Source organism: Protomyctophum parallelum (genome assembly GCF_964188405.1).
Source record: "Protomyctophum parallelum genome assembly, chromosome: 1".
Classification (NCBI taxonomy): domain Eukaryota; kingdom Metazoa; phylum Chordata; class Actinopteri; order Myctophiformes; family Myctophidae; genus Protomyctophum; species Protomyctophum parallelum.
The window spans coordinates 104,398,044-104,411,966 of NC_139697.1; positions in this window are offsets into that span (position 1 = coordinate 104,398,044).

The following is a 13,923-nucleotide window of genomic DNA, read 5'->3' on the forward strand; positions in this document are numbered from 1 at the left end:
TACCCTATAGGGGACACGGGGAGAACATGTGAGGGTACCTACCCTAGGGGACACAGGGAGAACATGTGAGGGTACCTACCCTATAGGGGACACGGGGAGAACATGTGAGGGTACCTACCCTATAGGGGACACGGGGAGAACATGTGAGGGTACCTACCCTAGGGGACACGGGGAGAACATGTGAGGGTACCTACCCTATAGGGGACACGGGGAGAACATGTGAGGGTACCTACCCTATAGGGGACACGGGGAGAACATGTGAGGGTACCTACCCTAGGGGACACGGGGAGAACATGTGAGGGTACCTACCCTATAGGGGACACGGGGAGAACATGTGAGGGTACCTACCCTATAGGGGACACGGGGAGAACATGTGAGGGTACCTACCCTAGGGGACACGGGGAGAACATGTGAGGGTACCTACCCTATAGGGGACACGGGGAGAACATGTGAGGGTACCTACCCTATAGGGGACACGGGGAGAACATGTGAGGGTACCTACCCTATAGGGGACACGGGGAGAACATGTGAGGGTACCTACCCTATAGGGGACATGGGGAGAACATGTGAGGGTACCTACCCTATAGGGGACATGGGGAGAACATGTGAGGGTACCTACCCTAGGGGACACGGGGAGAACATGTGAGGGTACCTACCCTATAGGGGACATGGGGAGAACATGTGAGGGTACCTACCCTATAGGGGACACGGGGAGAACATGTGAGGGTACCTACCCTATAGGGGACATGGGGAGAACATGTGAGGGTACCTACCCTATAGGGGACACGGGGAGAACATGTGAGGGTACCTACCCTATAGGGGACATGGGGAGAACATGTGAGGGTACCTACCCTATAGGGGACACGGGGAGAACATGTGAGGGTACCTACCCTATAGGGGACATGGGGAGAACATGTGAGGGTACCTACCCTATAGGGGACATGGGGAGAACATGTGAGGGTACCTACCCTAGGGGACACGGGGAGAACATGTGAGGGTACCTACCCTATAGGGGACACGGGGAGAACATGTGAGGGTACCTACCCTATAGGGGACACGGGGAGAACATGTGAGGGTACCTACCCTATAGGGGACACGGGGAGAACATGTGAGGGTACCTACCCTATAGGGGACACGGGGAGAACATGTGAGGGTACCTACCCTATAGGGGACACGGGGAGAACATGTGAGGGTACCTACCCTAGGGGACACGGGGAGAACATGTGAGGGTACCTACCCTATAGGGGACACGGGGAGAACATGTGAGGGTACCTACCCTAGGGGACACGGGGAGAACATGTGAGGGTACCTACCCTATAGGGGACACGGGGAGAACATGTGAGGGTACCTACCCTAGGGGACACGGGGAGAACATGTGAGGGTACCTACCCTATAGGGGACACGGGGAGAACATGTGAGGGTACCTACCCTATAGGGGACACGGGGAGAACATGTGAGGGTACCTACCCTATAGGGGACACGGGGAGAACATGTGAGGGTACCTACCCTATAGGGGACACGGGGAGAACATGTGAGGGTACCTACCCTATAGGGGACACGGGGAGAACATGTGAGGGTACCTACCCTAGGGGACACGGGGAGAACATGTGAGGGTACCTACCCTATAGGGGACACGGGGAGAACATGTGAGGGTACCTACCCTAGGGGACACGGGGAGAACATGTGAGGGTACCTACCCTATAGGGGACACGGGGAGAACATGTGAGGGTACCTACCCTATAGGGGACACGGGGAGAACATGTGAGGGTACCTACCCTATAGGGGACACGGGGAGAACATGTGAGGGTACCTACCCTATAGGGGACACGGGGAGAACATGTGAGGGTACCTACCCTATAGGGGACACGGGGAGAACATGTGAGGGTACCTACCCTATAGGGGACACGGGGAGAACATGTGAGGGTACCTACCCTAGGGGACATGGGGAGAACATGTGAGGGTACCTACCCTATAGGGGACATGGGGAGAACATGTGAGGGTACCTACCCTATAGGGGACACGGGGAGAACATGTGAGGGTACCTACCCTATAGGGGACACGGGGAGAACATGTGAGGGTACCTACCCTATAGGGGACACGGGGAGAACATGTGAGGGTACCTACCCTAGGGGACACGGGGAGAACATGTGAGGGTACCTACCCTATAGGGGACACGGGGAGAACATGTGAGGGTACCTACCCTATAGGGGACACGGGGAGAACATGTGAGGGTACCTACCCTAGGGGACACGGGGAGAACATGTGAGGGTACCTACCCTATAGGGGACACGGGGAGAACATGTGAGGGTACCTACCCTATAGGGGACACGGGGAGAACATGTGAGGGTACCTACCCTATAGGGGACACGGGGAGAACATGTGAGGGTACCTACCCTATAGGGGACACGGGGAGAACATGTGAGGGTACCTACCCTATAGGGGACACGGGGAGAACATGCAAACTCCACACAGAAAGGCCCTTTCGCCAACCCCGCCCTCGGGTATGGGCACTGATGACGCGGAGGAGGAAACACGCCGAAAAGCAGTGTTAAACTGACATCCAATCTGAGGACATAGTATTTAGTATTTTAGTATTTATTTATTCAGCACAGTATAAAAACAATACAGTGGACATATAAATATAAGAAAGGGTAAAGTGCTATAGGCTGAGGGTCCTATAACGAGGCCTCTATACCCATTTGTTTCAGGTATCAATACACTTTAGACATGTTTGTGGCAGCGTGGATGATTACACTTCTTTATGCTCGATAACAGGCTTGATAAGCCCAAATCGTATTGATAATAACGGGTTCTGGCCCAGGCCGTGGCGTAACGGTCTGGGCACCGGACTGGTAATCCAGTCGCAGTGTGCCGCGGGTTCGACTCCCGGACCCGACACGGCCTTTACTGCATGTCATCCCCCCCATCTCTCTCTCCCGTTTCCTGTCAGCCTACTGTCTGTCCCTTCAAAAAATCAATAAAAGGCGTAAGCCGCAAAAAAATATCTTAAAAAAAAAAATAATAATAATAATAATAACGGGTTCTCAATAAGCTTGTTATTTCGGGATTTTTTCGGGTATCGGTTATCGACCTCCGTCTCCCTAATTGTGATGAATTTTAACCCATTCTGAACGGGAACCCATTTTGGTGTTATAGCATCATGTTATGCTTTAGATATTGAAAAATAGCAGATCTACAAGCTCATAGCGCGCCACCGAGTGGCGCGCTACGAGCTTGTAGGTCTGCTATTTTTGAAAAACCGAAGAGCGACTGACATAGAAGACATTTTTAGAATCTGATCTCAGGTCAGAATAGGTTAAAGTATAGGAATGTGCCGATGAGACATTTTGGCCGATATAAATATCCGATATAATTAATTGCTGTTATGGCCGATAACTGATATTACCGATTAATCGATATGATCTCATTCTGTATTGAAAAATTATAATAATTTTGTCCATTCTGAAAAATACATAATAACAGGGTGTCTGCACATCTGCATGCTTATAGGCAAGTCAGATTTAACTTTAATACCTTTATATTTAATATTGTGAGCTTGTAGATCTGTTCAAGCTGTTAATTACTTTGGGCTTGTTTATCTGTAAGGACAGATTAATTAAACGGTCTTGATTGATTAATCGAACCGATGGCGATTAATCTAAAAACAACTAAGATATAGATACCGGCCTCCACTATAGGCATTTTCAAGACTTTTATTTTGTTTTAGGTTCTATTACACAAATATGAAACGGAATGCGTTTCCAAGCTATATTCCTGTCATCGCGGTTTGACCAGAATAAAAAGTGAATTGTGGCTCTGCTTTAGTCGAGGCCTATATACATTTTGTAGCACCCATATAAAACATATGTGTGACCAAATTTGACTGAGGGACTGCCATTGGATTTTTCATGTCATGTGAAAGCAGGGAATCATAGCTTCAAATTGACATATTGGTTGTTCAGTTTGACCCTCCAGTTTTGGAGATATGGCTTATAGAGTAATGTCTGGCAGAGAAACAGCGAGTTGAGAAAACAGGCTTGAAAGGTTCACTTCTGTGGTCTCTAACATTACACCTATAGCTACATGTTACATTTATTTCATATTTACATGTCTTCTGTGGTCTCTAACATTACACCTAGCTACATGTTTAAGCATTTATTTCATATTTACATGTCTTCTATGGTCTCTAACATTACACCTATAGCTACATGTTTAAGCATTTATTTCATATTTACATGTCTTCTGTGGACTCTAACATTACACCTAGCTACATGTTTAAGCATTTATTTCATATTTACATGTCTTCTATGGTCTCTAACATTACACCTATAGCTACATGTTTAAGCATTTATTTCATATTTACATGTCTTCTGTGGTCTCTAACATTACACCTATAGCTACATGTTTAAGCATTTATTTCATATTTACATGTCTTCTGTGGTCTCTAACATTACACCTAGCTACATGTTTAAGCATTTATTTCATATTTACATGTCTTCTGTGGACTCTAACATTACACCTATAGCTACATGTTTAAGCATTTATTTCATATTTACATGTCTTCTGTGGTCCCTAACATTACACCTAGCTACATGTTTAAGCATTTCTTTCATATTAACATGTCTTCTGTGGTCTCTAACATTGCACCTATAGCTACATGTTTAAGCATTTATTTCATATTTACATGTCTTCTGTGGTCTCTAACATTACACCTAGCTACATGTTTAAGCATTTATTTCATATTTACATGTCTTCTATGGTCTCTAACATTACACCTATAGCTACATGTTTAAGCATTTATTTCATATTTACATGTCTTCTGTGGACTCTAACATTACACCTAGCTACATGTTTAAGCATTTATTTCATATTTACATGTCTTCTGTGGTCTCTAACATTACACCTATAGCTACATGTTTAAGCATTTATTTCATATTTACATGTCTTCTGTGGTCTCTAACATTACACCTAGCTACATGTTTAAGCATTTATTTCATATTTACATGTCTTCTGTGGTCTCTAACATTACACCTAGCTACATGTTTAAGCATTTATTTCATATTTACATGTCTTCTGTGGTCTCTAACATTACACCTAGCTACATGTTTAAGCATTTATTTCATATTTACATGTCTTCTGTGGTCTCTAACATTACACCTAGCTACAGTACATGTTTAAGCATTTATTTCATATTTACATGTCTTCTGTGGTCTCTAACATTACACCTATAGCTACATGTTTAAGCATTTATTTCATATTTACATGTCTTCTGTGGTCTCTAACATTACACCTATAGCTACATGTTTAAGCATTTATTTCATATTTACATGTCTTCTGTGGACTCTAACATTACACCTATAGCTACATGTTTAAGCATTTATTTCATATTTACATGTCTTCTGTGGTCTCTAACATTACACCTAGCTACAGTACATGTTTAAGCATTTATTTCATATTTACATGTCTTCTGTGGTCTCTAACATTACACCTATAGCTACATGTTTAAGCATTTATTTCATATTTACATGTCTTCTGTGGTCTCTAACATTACACCTATAGCTACATGTTTAAGCATTTATTTCATATTTACATGTCTTCTGTGGTCTCTAACATTACACCTATAGCTACATGTTTAAGCATTTATTTCATATTTACATGTCTTCTGTGGACTCTAACATTACACCTATAGCTACATGTTTAAGCATTTATTTCATATTTACATGTCTTCTGTGGTCTCTAACATTACACCTAGCTACATGTTTAAGCATTTATTTCATATTTACATGTGGATTTCAGCTCTGACATTTATTTCAGACATGCTCTAGTATGTGAAGAGTCTGCCTGTGCTATTAACTTATTTTGAAAAAAAATGTTTTTCTCCTCTGGTGAAAAGCTGGAATGTGCGCGATGGCATTCTCTCAGTCAAATCTGGTCACATAATGTTCTTCCTTTGTCCAGGTCGGGGACAACATGGCGGACATGGCCACGCCTCCTCCAGACTACGACTACAGCGTTCCTCCTGACGTCCAGTGGAACGAGGACGACCGACCCGTCGGACCCGACGACGACCCGACCACGGCGTCGCTCAGACTCCTGTACGTGGCGGCGTACTCCGTGGCGCTGCTTGGCCTGCCGCTCAACCTGGCCGTCATCGCCGCGGCCCTTTTCGGACGGCGGCGCCGACCGGAGGAACCGCCGCCCGCCGGCCGGGCCCAGGTCCTGGGCCTGGCCGTCACCCACCTGGCCCGCGGCCTCCTCCTGCCGCTGTCGCTGCTCAGCGCGCTCCGCCGCTTCTCCTGGGAGCACGGCGCCGCCGCCTGCAAGCTGGCCTCCTACGTCACCTTCCTGGACATGTTCTCGGCCGCGCTCGTCCTGACCTTCTGGCACGCGGCGCGCTGTCGCTGCGTCCCCTGGAGGAAATGCCTCCCCGGGGGGAACAACAGCGGCCTCCCGCCCGGCAGCCTCCCCGTCCTCCTGGGCTGCTTCCTGGGCGCCGTCCTGGCCGCGCCCTCCCTGCTGTCCATGGAGCTGCGGGAGGACCCGGCGAGGAACGGGACCGTGTTCTGCGCCGAGAGCTACGACTACGTCAGGATGCCCAGCCCGTCCCGGGCGGCGGTGGAGAGGGCCAGAGCGGTGGCGGCTTCCCGCGTCCTTTTCGGACTGGCGTTCCCCGTCGTCGGCATCGCGGCGAGCTGCTTGGCGACGCGCCGCCGCCGCAGAACGGGACGGAACGACGGCGGCGAGACTACGGAGGAGAGAGAGTCGGCCGTTTTATGGCCCGTGACCGTCGGCCACTTCGTCTGCTGGGCTCCGATTCTGCTGCTGTCGCTGCTCCAGGCCACCGCGGGCCGCGCCGTCTCCTCGCCGTACGGCCTGCCGCTCTGCACCGTGCTGCACGTCTTCAACGGCTGTGTCTGTCCTCTCCTCTGTCTCTGGAAGGGACAGGACGTCTGTCCTCTCCCCTGTCTCTGGAAGGGACAGGACGTCTGTCCTCTCCCCTGTCTCTGGAAGGGACGGGAGGAGGAGGACGGCACACGCACGAGTAGCGCAAATCTCCCACTACAGCATGCAGAAGAGAAGTCATAAAAGAACCATCTAAACACTACAACATGCAGAGGAGAAGTCATAACAGAACCATCTAAACACTACAACATGCAGAGGAGAAGTCATAACAGAACCATCTAAACACTACAGCATGCAGAGGAGAAGTCATAACAGAACCATCTAAACACTACAGCATGCAGAGGAGAAGTCATAACAGAACCATCTAAACACTACAGCATGCAGAGGAGAAGTCATAACAGAACCATCTAAACACTACAACATGCAGAGGAGAAGTCATAACAGAACCATCTAAACACTACAGCATGCAGAGGAGAAGTCATAACAGAACCATCTAAATACTACAGCATGCAGAGGAGAAGTCATAACAGAACCCTCTAAATACTACAACATGCAGAGGAGAAGTCATAACAGAACCATCTAAATACTACAACATGCAGAGGAGAAGTCATAACAGAACCCTCTAAATACTACAACATACAGAGGAGAAGTCATAACAGAACCATCTAAATACTACAGCATGCAGAGGAGAAGTCATAACAGAACCATCTAAATACTACAACATGCAGAGGAGAAGTCATAACAGAACCATCTAAATACTACAACATGCAGAGGAGAAGTCATAACAGAACCATCTAAATACTACAACATACAGAGGAGAAGTCATAACAGAACCATCTAAATACTACAGCATGCAGAGGAGAAGTCATAACAGAACCATCTAAACACTACAACATGCAGAGGAGAAGTCATAACAGAACCATCTAAACACTACAGCATGCAGTCATAACAGAACCATCTAAACACTACAGCATGCAGAGGAGAAGTCATAACAGAACCATCTAAACACTACAGCATGCAGAGGAGAAGTCATAACAGAACCATCTAAACACTACAACATGCAGAGGGGAAGTCATAACAGAACCATCTAAACACTACAGCATGCAGAGGAGAAGTCATAACAGAACCATCTAAACACTACAGCATGCAGAGGAGAAGTCATAACAGAACCATCTAAACACTACAACATGCAGAGGAGAAGTCATAACAGAACCATCTAAACACTACAACATGCAGAGGAGAAGTCATAACAGAACCATCTAAACACTACAGCATGCAGAGGAGAAGTCATAACAGAACCATCTAAACACTACAGCATGCAGAGGAGAAGTCATAACAGAACCATCTAAACACTACAGCATGCAGAGGAGAAGTCATAACAGAACTATCTAAACACTACAACATGCAGAGGAGAAGTCATAACAGAACCATCTAAACACTACAGCATGCAGAGGAGAAGTCATAACAGAACCATCTAAACACTACAGCATGCAGAGGAGAAGTCATAACAGAACCATCTAAACACTACAACATGCAGAGGAGAAGTCATAACAGAACCATCTAAACACTACAACATGCAGAGGAGAAGTCATAACAGAACCATCTAAACACTACAGCATGCAGAGGAGAAGTCATAACAGAACCATCTAAACACTACAGCATGCAGAGGAGAAGTCATAACAGAACCATCTAAACACTACAACATGCAGAGGAGAAGTCATAACAGAACCATCTAAACACTACAGCATGCAGAGGAGAAGTCATAACAGAACTATCTAAACACTACAACATGCAGAGGAGAAGTCATAACAGAACCATCTAAACACTACAACATGCAGAGGAGAAGTCATAACAGAACCATCTAAACACTACAGCATGCAGAGGAGAAGTCATAACAGAACCATCTAAACACTACAGCATGCAGAGGAGAAGTCATAACAGAACCATCTAAATACTACAACATGCAGAGGAGAAGTCATAACAGAACCATCTAAACACTACAGCATGCAGAGGAGAAGTCATAACAGAACCATCTAAATACTACAACATGCAGAGGAGAAGTCATAACAGAACCATCTAAACACTACAACATGCAGAGGAGAAGTCATAACAGAACCATCTAAACACTACAGCATGCAGAGGAGAAGTCATAATAGAACCATCTAAATACTACAACATGCAGAGGAGAAGTCATAACAGAACCATCTAAACACTACAGCATGCAGAGGAGAAGTCATAACAGAACCATCTAAATACTACAACATGCAGAGGAGAAGTCATAACAGAACCATCTAAACACTACAACATGCAGAGGAGAAGTCATAACAGAACCATCTAAATACTACAACATGCAGAGGAGAAGTCATAACAGAACCATCTAAACACTACAACATGCAGAGGAGAAGTCATAACAGAACCATCTAAACACTACAGCATGCAGTCATAACAGAACCATCTAAATACAACAACATGCAGAGGAGAAGTCATAACAGAACCATCTAAACACTACAGCATGCAGTCATAACAGAACCATCTAAATACTACAGCATGCAGAGGAGAAATCATAACAGAACCATCTAAACACTACAACATGTAGAGGAGAAGTCATAACAGAACCATCTAAACACTACAGCATGCAGAGGAGAAGTCATAACAGAACCATCTAAATACTACAGCATGCAGAGGAGAAGTCATAACAGAACCATCTAAACACTACAGCATGCAGTCATAACAGAACCATCTAAACACTACAGCATGCAGAGGAGAAGTCATAACAGAACCATCTAAACACTACAGCATGCAGTCATAACAGAACCATCTAAATACTACAGCATGCAGAGGAGAAATCATAACAGAACCATCTAAACACTACAACATGTAGAGGAGAAGTCATAACAGAACCATCTAAACACTACAGCATGCAGTCATAACAGAACCATCTAAACACTACAGCATGCAGAGGAGAAGTCATAACAGAACCATCTAAATACTACAGCATGCAGAGGAGAAGTCATAACAGAACCATCTAAACACTACAGCATGCAGAGGAGAAGTCATAACAGAACCATCTAAATACTACAACATGCAGAGGAGAAGTCATAACAGAACCATCTAAATACTACAACATGCTTAAAGGACCACTTCACCACTTTTCAACCTATCTTCATGTATAATAGGTCCTCACTAATAATCATGATAAAATGGCGCAATTCTTTTCCTACTCGGTCTGTGTCTCATAGGAGGGCTGTGGGCAGTTCAGAAACCGTCTTCCAGTGACATCATCGATGGGGAATACAAGCTAATAAAAACTGCAGGCTTTCTAGTCCTGAAAAGGTGCCATGCGAAAATGGAAGCCCTCGTTCTCACGATAATGAAAATCTAAATATACTTGTAAAAAAATCTTGTTTAAAAAATAATCTGCCTAATGATGATGTCACTGGAAGACGGTTTCTAAACTGCCCACAGCCCTCCTATGAGACACAGACTGAGTAGAAAAAAATCCTGCCATTTTATCATAATTATTAGTGAGGACCTATTATATGAAGAGAGGTTGAAAAGTGGTGAAGTTACTTCCCGCAGTTGTCGATCCCATCGGGGTGTTTTGGCTACATCTAGCTATACTTCGCGGAGCTACAGTCTGTCTTTTCAGTAAAGGGAGCTAACTTATGGAACTCCTTGCCTACGGTCTTAAAACTAGAGACGGATGGTAATGTGTTCTATATAGAGGTCTTAAAACTAGAGACGGATGGTAATGTGTTCTATATAGAGGTCTTAAAACTAGAGACGGATGGTAATGTGTTCTATATAGAGGTCTTAAAACTACAGACGGATGGTAATGTGTTCTATAGAGGTCTTAAAACTACAGACGGATGGTAATGTGTTCTATATAGAGGTCTTAAAACTACAGACGGATGGTAATGTGTTCTATATAGAGGTCTTAAAACTAGAGACGGATGGTAATGTGTTCTATATAGAGGTCTTAAAACTAGAGACGGATGGTAATGTGTTCTTTATAGAGGTCTTAAAACTACAGACGGATGGTAATGTGTTCTTTATAGAGGTCTTAAAACTACAGACGGATGGTAATGTGTTCTATATAGAGGTCTTAAAACTACAGACGGATGGTAATGTGTTCTTTATAGAGGTCTTAAAACTACAGACGGATGGTAATGTGTTCTATATAGAGGTCTTAAAACTACAGACGGATGGTAATGTGTTCTTTATAGAGGTCTTAAAACTACAGACGGATGGTAATGTGTTCTTTATAGAGGTCTTAAAACTACAGACGGATGGTAATGTGTTCTTTATAGAGGTCTTAAAACTACAGACGGATGGTAATGTGTTCTTTATAGAGGTCTTAAAACTACAGACGGATGGTAATGTGTTCTATATAGAGGTCTTAAAACTACAGACGGATGGTAATGTGTTCTATATAGAGGTCTTAAAACTAGAGACGGATGGTAATGTGTTCTATATAGAGGTCTTAAAACTACAGACGGATGGTAATGTGTTCTTTATAGAGGTCTTAAAACTACAGACGGATGGTAATGTGTTCTATATAGAGGTCTTAAAACTAGAGACGGATGGTAATGTGTTCTATATAGAGGTCTTAAAACTACAGACGGATGGTAATGTGTTCTTTATAGAGGTCTTAAAACTACAGACGGATGGTAATGTGTTCTATATAGAGGTCTTAAAACTAGAGACGGATGGTAATGTGTTCTATATAGAGGTCTTAAAACTACAGACGGATGGTAATGTGTTCTATATAGAGGTCTTAAAACTAGAGACGGATGGTAATGTGTTCTATATAGAGGTCTTAAAACTACAGACGGATGGTAATGTGTTCTATATAGAGGTCTTAAAACTACAGACGGATGGTAATGTGTTCTTTATAGAGGTCTTAAAACTACAGACGGATGGTAATGTGTTCTATATAGAGGTCTTAAAACTAGAGACGGATGGTAATGTGTTCTATATAGAGGTCTTAAAACTACAGACGGATGGTAATGTGTTCTATATAGAGGTCTTAAAACTACAGACGGATGGTAATGTGTTCTTTATAGAGGTCTTAAAACTACAGACGGATGGTAATGTGTTCTATATAGAGGTCTTAAAACTAGAGACGGATGGTAATGTGTTCTATAGAGGTCTCAAACTATATGGTTGAAATCAGATCAACTGTGCTCACATGTATAGCTCCTGACTGGTTACGAGAATGATTATGTTTACTTTTGTACTGGAGGTTATGTAATGTACTGTAACCTTGCTGTAAATTTCACTTGAATGTACTTTTTATTGAATGTACTTCTTATTTTTAGATTGGGTGTTCTTTTAACTTTGTATTTTCAGAAAAGTCTCCTATGGACAAGTGGTGAAAACTAGCACTCGTGCTAACACACTGTAAACGATGCATCTACAAGTTGTACAATTGTGCAATGAGCAATGTGATTGTTGTCCATATCAAATAAATAAACATAAACATAAACCATGAAATAAATGCTTAAACATGTAGCTAGGTGTAATGTTAGAGACCACAGAAGATATGTAAATATGAAATAAATGCTTAAACATGTAGCTATACTGTAGGTGTAATGTTAGAGACCACAGAAGATATGTAAATATGAAATAAATGCTTAAACATGTAGCTATAGGTGTAATGTTAGAGACCACAGAAGATATGAAATAAGTGCTTAAACATGTAGCTATAGGTGTAATGTTAGAGACCACAGAAGACATGTAAATATGAAATAAATGCTTAAACATGTAGCTAGGTGTAATGTTAGAGACCACAGAAGACATGTAAATATGAAATAAATGCTTAAACATGTAGCTAGCTGTAATGTTAGAGACCACAGAAGACATGTAAATATGAAATAAATGCTTAAACATGTAGCTACGTGTAATGTTAGAGACCACAGAAGACATGTAAATATGAAATAAATGCTTAAACATGTAGCTAGGTGTAATGTTAGAGTCCACAGAAGACATGTACATATGAAATAAATGCTTAAACATGTAGCTAGGTGTAATGTTAGAGACCACAGAAGACATGTAAATATGAAATAAATGCTTAAACATGTAGCTAGGTGTAATGTTAGAGACCACAGAAGACATGTAAATATGAAATAAATGCTTAAACATGTAGCTATAGGTGTAATGTTAGAGACCACAGAAGACATGTAAATATGAAATAAATGCTTAAACATGTAGCTAGGTGTAATGTTAGAGACCACAGAAGACATGTAAATATGAAATAAATGCTTAAACATGTAGCTATAGGTGTAATGTTAGAGACCACAGAAGACATGTAAATATGAAATAAATGCTTAAACATGTAGCTATATAGGTGTAATTTTTCAGAACCACAGAAGACATGTAAATATTAAATAAATTCTGTTAAATTGCAGAGACAGCTTGTTTATTTTTGGACCACAACGATATTAAGATCACCCCATGTTATTCTCCATAGAAGAAGTTACTTCCGTGAACCAGGGGAACAGAGGGGATGAGCGAGTGACATCAGGACTTCAGGGGAATGGAGGGGATGAGCAAGTGACGTCAGGACTTCAGGGGAACGGAGGGGATGAGCGAGTGACGTCAGGACTTCAGGGGAACGGAGGGGATGAGCGAGTGATGTCAGGACTTCAGGGGAATGGAGGGGATGAGCGAGTGACATCAGGACTTCAGGGGAATGGAGGGGATGAGCGAGTGACATCAGGACTTCAGGGGAACAGAGGGGATGAGTGAGTGACGTCAGGACTTCAGGGGAATGGAGGGGATGAGCGAGTGACGTCAGGACTTCAGGGGAATGGAGGGGATGAGCGAGTGACGTCAGGACTTCAGGGGAACGGAGGGGATGAGCGAGTGACGTCAGGACTTCAGGGGAACGGAGGGGATGAGCGAGTGACGTCAGGACTTCAGGGGAACGGAGGGGATGAGCGAGTGACGTCAGGACTTCAGGGGAACAGAGGGGATGAGCGAGTGACGTCAGGACTTCAGGGGAACAGAGGGGATGAG